This window comes from Jaculus jaculus, chromosome 14 (assembly GCF_020740685.1).
Source record: "Jaculus jaculus isolate mJacJac1 chromosome 14, mJacJac1.mat.Y.cur, whole genome shotgun sequence".
Taxonomy (NCBI): domain Eukaryota; kingdom Metazoa; phylum Chordata; class Mammalia; order Rodentia; family Dipodidae; genus Jaculus; species Jaculus jaculus.
In genome coordinates this window covers 7,500,026-7,515,159 of record NC_059115.1, presented here as the reverse complement: position 1 = coordinate 7,515,159, position 15,134 = coordinate 7,500,026, and the positions used below count along the sequence as shown (strand labels likewise).

The 15,134-nt window shown below is 47.9% G+C and overlaps 1 long non-coding RNA gene across 2 annotated transcripts in view; it reads left to right on the top strand.

Moving 5' to 3' along the window:
• Positions 1–1,219: 1,219 nt before the first annotated feature.
• Positions 1,220–15,134, top strand: part of LOC123454566 — a 30,243-nt gene continuing 16,328 nt past the window's right edge. For both annotated transcript variants that reach the window (XR_006633405.1, XR_006633404.1), the window contains exons 1-3: positions 1,220–1,281; positions 1,509–1,772; positions 6,067–6,262. This is a non-coding gene — a long non-coding RNA (uncharacterized LOC123454566). The remainder of the gene's footprint in view (positions 1,282–1,508; positions 1,773–6,066; positions 6,263–15,134) is intronic.

Below are 15,134 nucleotides of genomic sequence, written 5' to 3'. Positions count from 1 at the left end.
AATAAAAAATCCAAAAAACAAGAGTTGGTTCAGTGATTAAAGTTGCTTGCTTGTAAAACCTGATAGCCTGAGTGCACTTCCCCATTACCAACATAAAGCAACATGCATAAAGATGCATAACGTGGCTGGAGTTCATTTACAGTCGCAGGAGGCCCTGACATGCCTATTTTCTTTCTCACACTCTCTCTCTGTGCTTATAAAAAATAAAAAAATAAAAAAACCAAAAGCAAACAAGCAGGACTGGCTTAGCGGTTAAAGTGTTTGCCTGTGAAGCCTAAGGACCCAAGTTCGATTCCCCAGAACCCACGTAAGCCATATGCACATGGTGTCACATGCATCTGGAGTTCATTTGCAGTGGCTAGAGGCCCTGGCGCATCGGTTTTCACTCTTTCTCACTTTCCCTCTCTTTCTCTCTAATAAATAAATAAATAATTTAAAAAGCAAAAAAAAAAAATAGCTGTCTCATTTCAAGTAGAACTGAAGGCTTAGAATGTATGTGATGGAAAGGAGAGAAGCAGAAAAAGACTAGTGAGGAGTGGAGAGATGGCTTCACAGTTAAGGCGCTTGCCTGTGAAGCCTAAGGACCCAGGTTCTATTCCACAGCACCCACATAAGCCAGATGCACAAGGTGGTGCATGCATCTGGAGTTCGTTTGCAATGGCTGAAGGCCCTGGCTTGCCCAATCTCTCACTCTACCTGCCTCTCTCTAGTAAGCAAATGAAAATTTAAAAAATAATAATCAAAGTAAGCCAGGCGTGGTAGTGCACACCTTTGATTCCAGCACCTGAGAGGCAGAGGTAGGAGGATCAGTGTGAGTTGGAGGCCACCCTGAGACTCCCTAGTGAATTCCAGGTCAGCCTGAGCTACAGTGAAATCCTACCGCACAAAAAAAAAAAAGAAATAAATAAATTTAAAAAATAAATAAAGGATGAGGCTGGTCGCTCCTGACTTTTTCCTGCATCAGTGCTCATTGAACTAGCCTGACTTGTCAACACAAGTCTTGCACAAACGCAATCCCTTGCCTCCATTGGCCCAACCCGCAGCCAAGCCCGCCCCTCGAGCAGGACGTGGCCCCGCCCCGGCCGCACGAGCCCCGCCGCCGCCAGGCGTGACCCCGCCTCCCCGGTCCCGGTCCGGCCCGCGCGAGGCCGCTGCAGCGCCGCGCGTCCCAACCGCCAGGCGCCGCTGCGGCGCCGAGGCCGCCCGGGCCGCCTCCCGCCGCCGCTCCCGCACGGACGCGTGCTGCCGGAGCCCTGAGCCCAGGCGTGTTTCGCTTCACCGGTGAGTCAGCCCACCCGGCCAAACTTTATTACGATTTAATGTTTTATTTATTTATTTGAAAGCGAGTGGGGGGCGGGGAGAGAGAGTAAAGTACTCCCGACCTCTGCCACCTTGTGCATCTGCCAGTTTGTAGGCACTGGGGAATTGTGGGGTGCTTGGGAATTGAAACCAGGCCGTGAGGCTTTGCAAACAAATGTCTTTAACCGTTCATCCATTTCTCCCTCCAGCCAGCCTTTCCCGATTGTGTAGCAATTTCCTGCACGTAGAAACATTTCATCCTGGAGGGAGGCTCCTTGGAAAGTTGTAACCTGAAATACAGAACAATTAGGCAGTTGGAAAGCTCTTTAAGGCGCAGGAAGTCAGCTCCCCCACGGCTCAGGAAGTTCCTGAAACCTACAAGATTCACGAGGCCCTTCTTCAAGATCTACGAAAAATGAGCGCTGTCCTCAGACCTCCATGACTTCACCCCTGCACTCAAGGATTCGGCTTCGGTGAGTCACAGCCTTGCTGGGGTGGCTTTTTCTGTTGTTTTATTTTTTTCTTTTGATTTTTAGAGGTAGAACCTTGCCCTAGCCTAGGCTGACCTAGAATTCACTATGAGGTCTCAAGGTGGCCTCAAACACACAGCAATCCTCATATCTCTTGACTCCTGAAAGCTGGGATTAAAGGCAAGCACCCCCATGCCCATTGAGCCATGGGGCACCCTGGTTTTTTTAATTTATTTCTATGCGCGTGGAAATCTCACTGTAGCCCGTGCTGACCTTGAACTCACTCTGTAGCCCAGATTTTCTCTGAAATCGTGTCAATCCTTGTACTTCAACCTTCCCAGTAGTGGAATTAAAGGTGTGTCCCTTTCTACCTGGCAATGTGGGGTTTTTTCTATGTGTTTTTTTATTTATGTGATAGAGAAAGAGGCAGATTGAAGGAAAGACTGGGTACATCAGGGCCTCCTGCCACTGCAAACAATCTCCAGACACATTCGCCACCTTCTGCAGATGGCTTTACATGGGCATTGGGGAATTGAACTTGTGTCCTTAGGGTTTGCAGGCAAGCAACTTAACTGTTGAGCCAGCTCTCCAGCCCCCCTTTCTTGTATTTTCCTTGTTGTTTTTTTGAAGCAGCGTATGATTTAAGCCCAGGCTGACCTGGAACTCATTCCGTAGTCCTGGGCTGTCCTTGAACTCACAGATCCTCCTACCTCTCTGCTTCTAGAGTGCTGGGATTACAGGCATGCACCACTAAGCCTGGCTGCTCTTCCTCTAATAAAAAAATAATTTTTTTTAAATATATTTTTTTAATATTTTATTTATTTATTTGAGAGTGACAGAGACAGAGAGAAAGCTAGATAGAGGGAGAGAGAGAGAATGGACGCGCCAGGGCTTCCAGCCTCTGCAAACGAACTCCAGACGCGTGCGCCCCCTTGTGCATCTGGCTAACGTGGGACCTGGGGAACCGAGCCTCGAACTGGGGTCCTTAGGCTTCACAGGCGAGCGCTTAACCACTAACCCATCTCTCCAGCCCTAAAAAAATAATTTTTACTGGTTGTGGTTGTTCACCTGTTGTAATCTCAATTCTCCAGAGGCAGAGGTAGGAGGATAGCTGTGAGTTGGAGCCACCCTGAGACTACATAGAGAATTCAAGGTCAGCCTGGGATACAGTGAGAGCCTATCTCGGGGAAACAAAAATTATTATTATTCTCTTTTTCACCCTCCTCCACATCCCCTGGCACTGGACCCCTTCTTTTCAATAGGCCCTCTTCTACTTCACTGTCATTATTTTGCGCTTTCCCAGCACTCAGGGCTTGTGCAGGGAGCGTCAGCCACTGTGAACATGAGCGCCGTGGTCATTGTGTCTGGAACACAGGTATTGCAAAGCTCTCCTCCCCTGCTTTGGCTCTTTGATCCCTTCTACCAGCTGCAGGCCGTGGTCCCTGGACCTTGGAGGGTGTGGGAGCGCTGTCTCACTTAGTGCGGAGCACTCCACTGTCACTTCTCAGCTCTTCGGTGACTTGTGGGTCCCCCCAGGGGTCAGTGCATCTGCAAAGAGAACCTTCTCGAACAAAAGTGAGAGAAGCCTCAGTATATGCACTTGAGCCTTAAGTACCTAGCGGGCAGTTAGGTGGGCATAAATACATCTATTTAGGCAACAGCAGCAATAGCTTTCCCCTCCCAGGGCTTCTGACCTCCCCAGTCACACACATTGACTGTGGCTCAGTACATACAGACAGGAAGTCCCTGCCAAGGAGCAGGCCTCGAATCCAATCAGAGACCTGTTGGCTTCCCCCATAACAGACATGCCCACTTGCACCAGTTAGCAAATTTAGCCTGCCTGGCACCAGTAACGCTTGCAGGGTTCACTTCTAGTTGAACCATTGTTGGCTCCTCCCACCTCCACCAACAGGCTGCATAGCTCTTCCAGAACCATGACAACCAGCCAACAAGGAGCAGCCTTCCATCTCAGCTCCAGCTCGATGTCTCATGTCTTGCAGCGCAGTCGTGTGGTGTCTTCAGTGACAGGGCCTTGCTTTACATGCCTAGGAGCAACGCAACCTAGAACGTCAGTCTTTGCAAGGAAGCACCACTATTAACCACTGAGCCACCTCTTCAGCCTGCCTGTTTTTTATTTATTTACTTATATTTTTTTGGTTTTTCAAGGTAGGGTCTCACTCTAGCCCAGGGTGACCTGGAATTCACTATGTAGTCTCAGGGTAGCCTCGAACTCATGACGATCATCCTACCTCCACCTCCCAAGTGCTGGGATTAAAGGCGTGTGCCACCATGCCTGGCTTCAAATAAACAAAGTATATATATTTTTAATGACAGAAAAGGCTGGAGACCAAGAAGCATATGAAGTATGTGTTGTCATCCTCAACCTCCAGTAACCTTGCAAATCCCTCCTACATGGGATTGAAGGGGCTGAGTAAGTGGTTACAACCACCACACAAGCTCCCCCCCCCCATCCGCCCAACCACCAGTCTGCCAGCGGCCACGGGAAGCCCCAAAACCTCCAGAATGCGGCCAGCATCCACCCCCTTCCCTCTCATGGCGCTGAGGCTCCTGGGCTGTGGCCACAGTGGCTTCTGAGGCAGGATGTGGCAGGTCCATCTTTGCCAGTGCTGTGGTCCAGGCAGCCTTCCCACACTAGCTTGGCCAGCTTACCAGAACTCTCCATCCGCTGGGCCTCAGAGCCAGAAGGCTCTTGCAGGTACCAGGGGAGATGAACAGGAGGAAGCTGAGGAGGCCTCTGGAGGGCTGGTGGAAAATGTCTGCCCAAAGAACAGCAGCACCAAAAATAACGATAGATCACTGAATGCCCAGCACCCAGCACTGTCCCAAGCACTTCAGAATAATCAAAGGAAGGGCTGGAGAGACAGTTTGGCTGTTAAGGTGCTTACCTGCAAAGCAAAGGACCCAGGTTCGATTCCCCAGCACCCATGTAAGCCAGATGCACAAGGTGGTGCATGCATCTGGAGTTCGTTTGCAATGGCTGAAGGCCCTGGCTTGCCCAATCTCTCACTCTACCTGCCTCTCTCTAGTAAATAAATAAAAATTTAAAAAATAATAGTCAATGTAAGCCAGGCGTGGTAGTGCACGCCTTTGATTCCAGAACCTGAGAGGCAGAGGTAGGAGGATCGCTGTGAGTTGGAGGCCACCCTGAGACTATATATTGAATTCCAGGTCAGCTTGGGTTACAGGGAGACCCTATCTTGGAAACTAACAAACGACATTAAAAAAAAAAAAATCAAAGCAAATGGAGATGATACTAACACACAATGCTAAGTATATTGTCAGTCTGAAAAGTCTAGAAGTTTCTAATTTTAAGGTTCTAAGCAACTAACAGATTCTTTTTTTTTTTTTTTTTTAATTATTTGGAATTGGAGTGATGGTTCTGTGGTTAAGGTACTTGGTTTCAAAGCCTAGTGACCTAGGTTCAATGCATAGCCAGAGGCATAAGGTGGCACATGTGCCTGTAGTTTATTTGCAAATGCTAGAGCCCCTGGAGTGCCCATTGCCCCCCCTTATCTCTCTCCTGGAAAATAAATATTTTTAAATTTTTTTTTGTTTGTTTGTTTGTTTTGTTTTGTTTTTCGAGGTAGGGTCTCACTGTGGTCCAGGCTGACCTGGAATTAACTCTGTAGTCTCAGGGTGGCCTTGAACTCATGGCGATCCTCCTACCTCTGCCTCCCGAGTGCTGGGATTAAAGGCGTGCACCACCACGCCCGGTGTCTTAAATTTTTATTTATTCATTTAAGGGAGAAGGAAGCAGACACAGGGCTTCCTGCCACTGCAAATGAACTCCAGGCGCATGTGCCGTTTTGTACGTCTGGCTTTATGTGGGTACTGAAAAATAGAGCCCACACTACCACATTTTGGTAGGAAGTGCCTTTAATTGCTGAGTCATGTCTCCAGCCCTGTTTGTTTGTTGTTTTTTTGAGGTAGGGTCTCACTCTAGCCCAGGCTGGCCTGGAACTTAGTCTGTAGTCCCCGCTGGCCTCACATGCTTTTGTTGCTAGTCACATATAGCCCAGGCTGGCATCGAACTTGCTGTGTAGCTGAGCATGACCTTGAATCCTGCCTCCACCTCCCAAGTGCTAGGATCACAGGGCCACCTCACCAGGCCCTCTGTGTTTCCATTTCTGCTGAGTAAGTCCCAACAAATGAGCTGGCTGGGTCCTGTGACACATGTACATTTAGCTTTGTAAAAGATGAGGCTGGTCTCTTCTGACTTTTTCCGGCATCACTGCTCATGGAATTTGCCTGACTTGGCCACATGCTCTCTCACAAGTCTTGCAGGATCAAGCAACACCTTGCCATGATTGGCCCAACCCGCAGCTGACCCTGCTCCTTGCTCAAGGCTTGATCCCGGCCCTCCCTGGCTGCTGCGCCGAGTAGCCGGCCCTCTGGTCGGCTTCCCACAGCCAGGCTCTTGCAATGAGAGGCGTGCTGGTGGAGCCATGACGCGGGCATGCTTCGCTTCGCGGGTGAGTCAGCCGACCCGGCTAAGCTTTGCTATGACTTAATATTTTACTTACTTATTTGAAAGCGAGTGGGAGAAAGAGAGACAGGAAATGGGTGCACGAGGGTCTCCAGCCACTGTAAAGTATTCCAGACTCCTTCCACCTTCTGCATCTGGCGTTTCGTGGCACTGGGGAATTGTGTGGTGCCTGGGACTTGAACCCAGGCCATCGGGCTTTGCAAGCAAGTACCTTTAAACATTCATCAGTTTTTCCCTCCAGCCAGCCTTTCCTGATTGTGTAGCAATTTCCTGCATGTAGAAACATTCCATCCTGGAGGGAGGCTCCTTGGGAAGTTCTAAAGTGAAATATGGAACACTTAGGCAGTTCAAAAGCTCTTTAAGGCGCAGGAGGTCAGCACCCCCACGCCTCAGGAAGTTCCTGAAACCTACAAGATTCACGAGGCCCTTCCTCAAGAGTAGGAAAAGTGAGCGCTGTCCTCAGACCTCCAGGACGTCAGCCGCCTGCACTCAGGGATTCGGCTTCGGTGAGGCACAGCCTTGCTGGCGTGGCTTGTTGGTGTGCAGCTGCCTTTGAGTCATTTGTCTCGCTTTACTAACCCCAATAAACCCACTGTGTAGTGTCAGGCTGGCCTTGAACTCACAACCTCCTACCTCTGCCTCCTGGTCCTAGGGTTAAAGGCCTGTGCCAACATGCCTGAGGAGTTTTTTCATTTTCGTTGAGGAGGAGGAGTCTCACTCTAACCAGGTTCAGGCAGGCCTCAAACTCATATGGGTCCTCCTACCTCGGGCTCCTGAATGCTAGAATTAAAGGATTGTACCAGCACACCTGGACGTTTTCTGGCTTTTCTTTTTTTTGTCCTTTTTTTGGTTTTTTTAGAGGTATAATCTCACCCTAGCCTAGGCTGACCTGGAATTCACTATGAGGTCTCAGGGTGGCTCAAACACACAGCAATCCTCCTATCTCTCACTCCTGAATGTTGGGATTATAGGCAAGCGTGCCCCCCCCCACATGTCCATTGAGCCTGACTTATTTATTTCTATGCACACGGGATCTCACTGTAACCCATGCTGACCTTGAACTCACTCTGTAGCCCAGATTTTCTCTGAACTCTTGGCAATCCTTGTACTTCAACCTTCCCAGTAGTGGAATTAAAGGTATGTCCCTTTCTACCTGGTAATGTGGGTTTTTCTCTATTTGTTTATTTATTTATTTGATAACGAAAGAGGCAGATTGAAGGAAAGACTGGGTACATCAGGGCCTCCTGCCACTGCAAACAATCTCCAGACACATTCGCCACCTTCTACATATGGCTTTACATGGGCACTGAGGAATTGAACCTGAGTCCTTAGGGTTTGCAGGCAAGCAACTTAACTGTTGAGCCAGCTCTCCAGCCCCCCTTTCTTGTATTTTCCTTGTTATTTTTTTGAAGCAGCGTATGATTTAAGCCCAGGCTGACCTGGAAATCACTCTGTAGTTCTGGGCTGGCCTTGAAATCACAGATCCTCCTACCTCTCTGCTTCTAGAGTGCTGGGATTACAGGCACGCACCACGATGCCAGGCTGCTCTTCCTCAACTGGTTGTGGTTGTTCACCTGTTGTAATCTCAATACTCCAGAGGCAGAGGTAGGAGGATGGCTGTGAGTTGGAGCCACCCTGAGACAACATAGAAAATTCAAGGTCAGCCTGGGATACAGTGAGAGCCTATCTTGGGGAAACAAAAATTATTATTATTCTCTTTTTCACCCTCCTCCACATCCCCTGGCACTGAACCCCTTCTTTTCAATAGTCCCTCTTCTACTTCACTGTCATTATTTTGCGCTTTCCCAGCACTCAGGGCTTGTGCAGGGAGCGTCAGCCACTGTGAACATGAGCGCCGTGTCTGGAAGACAGGTATTGCAAAGCTCTCCTCCCCTGCTTTGGCTCTTTGATCCCTTTTACCAGCTGCAGGCCGTGGTCCCTGGACCTTGGAGGGTGTGGGAGCGCTGTCTCACTTAGTGCGGAGCACTCCACTGTCACTTCTCAGCTCTTCAGTGACTTGTGGGTCCCCCCAGGGGTCAGTGCATCTGCAAAGAGAACCTTCTCGAACAAAAGTGAGAGAAGCCTCAGTATATGCACTTGAGCCTTAAGTACCTAGCGGGCAGTTAGGTGGGCATAAATACATCTATTTAGGCAACAGCAGCAATAGCTTTCCCCTCCCAGGGCTTCTGACCTCCCCAGTCACACACATTGACTGTGGCTCAGTACACACAGGAAGTCCCTGCCAAGGAGCAGGCCTCGAATCCAATCAGAGACCTGTTGGCTTCCCCCATAACAGACATGCCCAATTGCTCCAGTTAGCAAATTTAGCCTGCCTGGGCAGCAGTAACGCTTGCAGGGTTCACTTCTAGATGAACCATTGTTGGCTCCTCCCACCTCCACCAACAGGCTGCATAGCTCTTCCAGAACCATGACAACCAGCCAACAAGGAGCAGGCTTCCATCTCAGCTCCAGCTCGATGTCTCATGTCTTGCAGTGCAATCGTGTGGTGTCTTCAGTGACAGGGCCTTGCTTTACATGCCTAGGAGCAACGCAACCTAGAACGTCAGTCTTTGCAAGGAAGCACCACTAACCACTGAGCCACCTCTCCAGCCTACCTGGGTTTTTTTTTTTTTTTTTTTAATTTTCAAGGGAGGGTCTCAGTCTATCCCACGCTGACCTGGAATTCACTATGTAGTCTCAGATGGCCTCAAACTCATAACAATCCTCCTACCTCTGCTTCCCAACTGCTGGGATAAAAGGCATGCACTACCATGCCCAGCTGGTCTACCTCTTTTAACATTTATAATACATATAACAGTGCATGCTTTTAATCTTAACACTCATAGCACCGAGAAAGGAGAGCACTGTGAGTTCCAGATATCCCTGGCCTAGGGTAAGCCCCTACCTCAAAAACCAACCACAGGGGCCAGAGAGATGTCTTACTCAATGAGACACTTGTCTAAAAATTCTAATGACATGGGTGACTTGGATTCAATTCCCCAGTACCCATGAGAACTTGGATGTATGGGGTGGAGCATGCATCTGGTATGCTTTTGTAGCAGCTGGAGTCTCTGGCATGCCCATACTCATTCTCTCTCTTTCTCCTTAACAGATAAATAAAAATATGTTTTTTAAAAACCAACAACTAGGGCTGGAGAGATGGCTTGAAGGTTAAGCACTTCACTGTGAAGTCTAAGGACCCTGGTTTGAGGCTCGATTCCCCAGGACCCATGTTAGCCAGATGCATAAGGGGGCTCATGTGTCTGGAGTTTGTTTGCAGTGGCTGGAGGCCCTGGTGCACCCACTCTACCCCCCCCCACCGCCCCCTCTCTCTCATCTGCTTCTTTCTCTCTCTCTGTTGCTCTCAAATAAATAATAAATAAAAATGAACAACAACAACTGAGGCTGGAGAGATGGCTTGGCAGATCCAACATATATCTGCCTCTTTTTCTCTTAAATAAACTTTTAAAAATTCAAAACAACAAAAAAAGCTAACAACTTGTGCTGGGGAGATTGCTAAGCAGTTAAGGTGCTTATCTCCAAGCCCAAGGATCAGAGTTCAATTCCCCAGTATCCCTACAAAGGCAGGTGCACTGGATGACGCATGAATCTGGAGTTTGTTCGCAGTGGCTGAAGGTCCTGGTGCAGCCATTCTGCATGTCAGCACACGTCTTTAATCCCTGCATTCAGAGACAGAGGTAGGAGGATCTCTGTGAGGTCAAGGCCAGCCTGTAAGTACATAGTGAATTCCAAGTGAGTCTGGTCTAGAGCGAGATCCAACCAAAAAAACAAAAACCAACAAACAATAAAAATAGCAAGACCAAAATGCCCAGCGTGGTGGTACAAGCTTACAATCTCAGCCTGTGGGAGATGGTGGAAGATTGATGGGAACTCAAGGCCACCTTCAGCTACATAAGGAGCTCTAAGCTCATCTAGGTTTTATGAGACCCCATCTCAAAAAACAAAAACAAAAGTTACACCAATGTCTACTTTGCATGTGGTTTGTGTAAGGAAGGACACTAACACATTATCAACTCAAGGACAGATTTCAAGATGAACCACGGAAGCAATACTTTAAGGGCTGGGGAGGAGGCTCCGAGGGTAAGCGTGCTTGGTGGAAGAGGTTTCCCAACAAGGTTCAATTTCCCAGATGCTCACAGAAAGCCAGACAGACATGTGTTTCCAGCAAACAAAGAAAGAACCTGGCTTGTGAACATATGCACGGGGGGGGGGTGGATCTTTGTGATATTTATTGACAACCTCAGAACATGTAGACAATAAGCCATGAACATAGGCACCTGCCATAATCCATACTTTCACCTCCACATCACCCTTTCTTCTTTGCAGCTAATCACTTCAAAGAAGTCTTTATTTAAGCTGGGCATGGTGGCACACGCCTTTAATCCCAGCCCTCGGGAGGCAAGGGTAGGAGGGTCGCCATGAGTTCAAGGCCACCCTGAGACTCCAGTGAATTCCAGGTCAGCCTGAGCTAGAGTGAGACCCTACCTGGAAACCAAAAAAAAAAAAAAAAAAGAAGTTTTTATTACTTTTGTTTTATTTATTTATTGCTGGTTCCTGCCATGAGGAAAAGACAGGAAAACCAGTTGTTTCAGGTGTGATTTCCCTGGCATTGGGTACTGGGCATTCAGATGCAGGCTGGCTCCAAGGACAGGGCCAAGCATGGCCCCTGCACTGGGGTTCTGCAAACGACGGTCTACTGACATTTCAGCACCAAGGACAGTGGCGGGCTCCTGGGAGGGCCACTTCATGACCTCTGGCCAAGTGGACATGAGGGAGGTGCCCGCAAGAGTGCCTGACTGTCAGGCTGTGGTGGGGATGCTTCTCTTTGATTTAAGCTTAATTGCACTACTAATAACAATAAATGTAATGCGACCCTTCCATCACTTTTTTTCCCCAAGGGAGGGTCTCACGCTAGCTAGCTCAGGATGACCTGGAATTCACTCTGTAGTCTCAGGGTGTCCTCGAACTCTCAGCAATACTCCTACCTCTGCCTCCTGAATGCTGGGATTAAAGGCGTGTGCCACCACGCCTGGCCCTTCCATCACTTTTTCCTGGTTTTCACCACTTGGATATGGGTTTTCTCCCCCTTGTCTACTCCTGAGGTTCTCAGAAAGCCTAAGTGGTCCCTGGGAAACTCTAGATCCAAAGTGGCCTTGGTGCATTCATTCCTCCATTTCTCTCTCTTTATATGTGTGTGTGTGTGTGTGTGTGTGTGTGTGTGTGTGTGTGTGTGTGCGCGCAGAGAGGGCAAGGGAGGCATACATGTTTATATGCCTTTCTTTCCCTCTGTGCTTGCACATAAACAAGTAATTTTTTTTTTTCCCGAGGTAGGGTCTCACTCTGGTCCAAGCTGACCTGGAATTAACTCTGTCATCTCAAGGTGGCCTTGAACTCATGGCAATCCTACTACCTTTGCCTCCCGAGTGCTGGGATTAAAGGCGTGCGCCACCACGCCCGGCATAAACAAGTAATTTTTAACAATGTAACTGGAATGGCAGGGACCACTAGGAAGAAGTGACATGTAGTGTTCAGCTCTAAGGGAGACATCTCGATCACACTCTCCAAGGTTCAGGGTTCACAGTGGTCGAGGTGGCTGAAAGAAAGAGTCAAAAGCAGCGAGGAGTGTGCACCATACAGTCTACACTGTCTCCAGGACACAAGGTGGCCCTGATATTCATGACCTCACTGAGGCTACATACTAGGAAGAGAAACAATGATTATTAAAATGGAAGAAAGACTAGTTGGAAAGAAGGGATTCAGTGGAGGGGATGAGAGAAAAGGGAGGGTGGTGGAGGGGATTGTGATAGTTGTATATTGTTTGGATTTATGAAATTTCTAAGTATAAAAGTTTTTTAAATATTTGGGTTTTTGCTTTGTTTTGTTCTTTAAGTTACTTTTATTTTTATTTACTTAGTTAGGAGAGAGACAGAGAGAGAGGAAGAGGGACAGAGAATGGCCATGCCAGGACATCCACTTGCTGCAAATGAAGTCCAGACACATGTGCCACCTTGTGCATCTAGCTTACATGGGTCCTGGAGAATTGAACCTGCGTCCTTTGGCCTTGTAGGCAATCACCTTAACCACTAAGCAATCTCTCCAGCCCCCTTTTGTTTGTCTTTTGAGGTAAGGTTTCCCTCTAGCCCAGGCTGACCTGGAATTCACTATGTATTCTCAGGATAGCCTCAAATTCTCCTACCTCTGCCTCCCAAGTATGGGGATTAAAGGCATGTGTCACTATGGCCAAATTGTATTTGTTTTTTCTTGTTTGTTTGTTTAAAGAGTGAGAGAGAGAAAAAATAGGCACATGGAAACCTCTTGCTGCTGCAAACTCCAGATGCACATGCCATTTTGTGCACCTGGCTTTATGTGGGTCCTGGGGAATTGAACCTAGGTACTTTTTGTGGGTCCTGGGAACCTTGGTCCTTTATGTGGGTATTGGGGGAGTTGAACCTAGGTACTTGTGGTGGTCAGGCACTACTGTGGCCACCTCCCTCATGTCCACTTGGCCAGAGGTCATGGAGTTGCCCACCCAAGAGCCCGCTGCTGTCCTTGGTACTGAAGTTTCAGTAGAAAGTTGTTTGCAGAACCCCAGTGCTGGGGCCACACTTGGCCCTGTCCTTGGAGCCAGCCTATATCTGAATGCCCAGTATCTGATGCCAGAGTGCCTGTCTGTCCAGCCCATGCACCACTGGGGCAGGCTCCTTGCTTCCAGGGAAATCAGACCTGAAACAGCTGGTTCTCCTGTCTTTTCCTCATGGCAGGAACCAGCAAAATAAATAAATAAATAAATAATAATAATAATAATAATAATAATAAAATACTTAAAAATAGAAGTGACGAGTTGTAAAAAAGAAAGAATTACGTGGAGGTGCAAAGTGTAGATTATGGCAGGTGACTGTGTTCATGGTTTATTGTCTACATGTGCTGAATTTGTCAATAAGTATTTTAAAAAGGGTGCATGATGGTGCACGCCTTTAATCCCACACTTGGGAGGCAGAGATATGAGGATCCTGGTGAGCTTGAGGCCACCGTGAGACTACATAGTGAATTCCAGGTCAGCCTGAGCTAGAGTGAGACCCTACCTCAAAAAATAAAAAAAAATGCAAATATTAAAAAATAATGAAAACAAATGTTGATGAGGATGAGGAGAAATAGGCACCCTCATTCACTGTTGGTGGGAATGTAAGCTGGTACAACCATATGGAAATCAATATGGAGACTCCTAAAAAGAATGAATATAGAGTTACCAACAGACCCTGGTATTCCCTTCCTGGGCATTTACCTTAAAAGCTCCACATCTCAGTTCAGAGATATTTGTTCAACCATGTTTATAGCTGCTCAGTTCATAACAGCTGAGAACTGGAACCAACCCAGGTGCCCATCATTGCATGAATGCATAACGAAGATGTGGTGTAGCTACATGATGGAAGTGTACTTAGCAATAAGAAAAAATGACACATTGAAGTTTGTAGAAAAATGGCTGAACTTGGAATAGATCATTCTAAGTGAACTCACACACTAACAGAAAGTCAATCATCACATGGTCTCACTCATCTGCAGTTCCTAACCTCGATCAGCCCGAGTTGCTGGCATAACTGAATGGCATCTTGAGGCTGTGACAATAGGGAGGGCAGGGCTTGGGGGAAGGGAAGGGATGGAGGGGACACAAACTGAACCCAAATTGAACTGGTTCCATAGAATTCTGGAAGTCAGACTAAGAGGTGGAACCCTCAAGAGGACCTTAGGGGAAGCACCTGAATCAAAGGGCCCTGGAGAGGGTGATGCGAAACCTAAACTCAAATTTCTCCTGTTTCTCTTTCTTCTCTGCCTCCTTTTTTTTTATTTTCCCTTGGTGCTGTCCTGTAATTCCCTGTGCCAAGATGTAGTCTACATCCGCAATGAGCTGTTGATCAGAGACCCCTACTAGATCTCCCAAAACAAACAGGACAGACTTCTGTCAGACAACTTGATTACCCACCAGAGGCTAATGGTAAGACCCTATTGCTGAAGACACTATACACTGTCAGCACAGACCACGGAGAGACCTGGTTGGAATCCAGAGGAGAGCCAGTCCCCAGACAATTAGCCCATCTAGTGCTGGAAGGTGCTATATGAGCTACTGGGGAAAAGTGGCCAACATCTGTCCACACAACTCAAAGTCTAAGCGACTCAGAAGCAACCTGATGTGATGGTCACACAAGTGCAATAGTGGCACACAGCCCTGGTGGGTATCCAGCTGCTCTTGGATTGGCTAACAGATCTGCTCAGTGGAAAGGAAACTATATCTGGAACTGGGAAACAAGTCAGAATCATATCCAGATAATGATTCTGCTTTTCATTGTCAAGCTCGCACTAACCCTACAGTATAAGAGAGGGTCTTCACCCTTTAAATTCTCTCTAAATTAATAATGGTTGTCCCATTTAACCGGTGCTGACTTCTCTCTCCATTGGAGAATCTGTTTCTCTTTGTTCAGACGGGAGCTAGACCTGAAGAGATAAATGGCCCAGCGCACTCCACCCTGGCCCCAAATGAAACCACAGAAGAATTGAGGCAATGAGCAAGAATGCTGCTTTCTTAGTGAATCTGATATCAGCACAAGGGTGAAGGAGATAGACACTGAGGACACTCAGCACCTATCAAACCAGAGACCCAGAGGCTCCTAAGTGCCCATCCCTGAAGTAGACTTAAAATGCTCCCAGCATGGCTCAGGGAATTTTGCGGAAGAGGGGGCGGAAAGATTGTTAGAGCCACAAGTTGGGACATTTTGCACAGACCTTGCCTCCCCCCTACAGTGCATGACCCACAATCCCCATGGGGTTGACCTGCCTCTCCAATG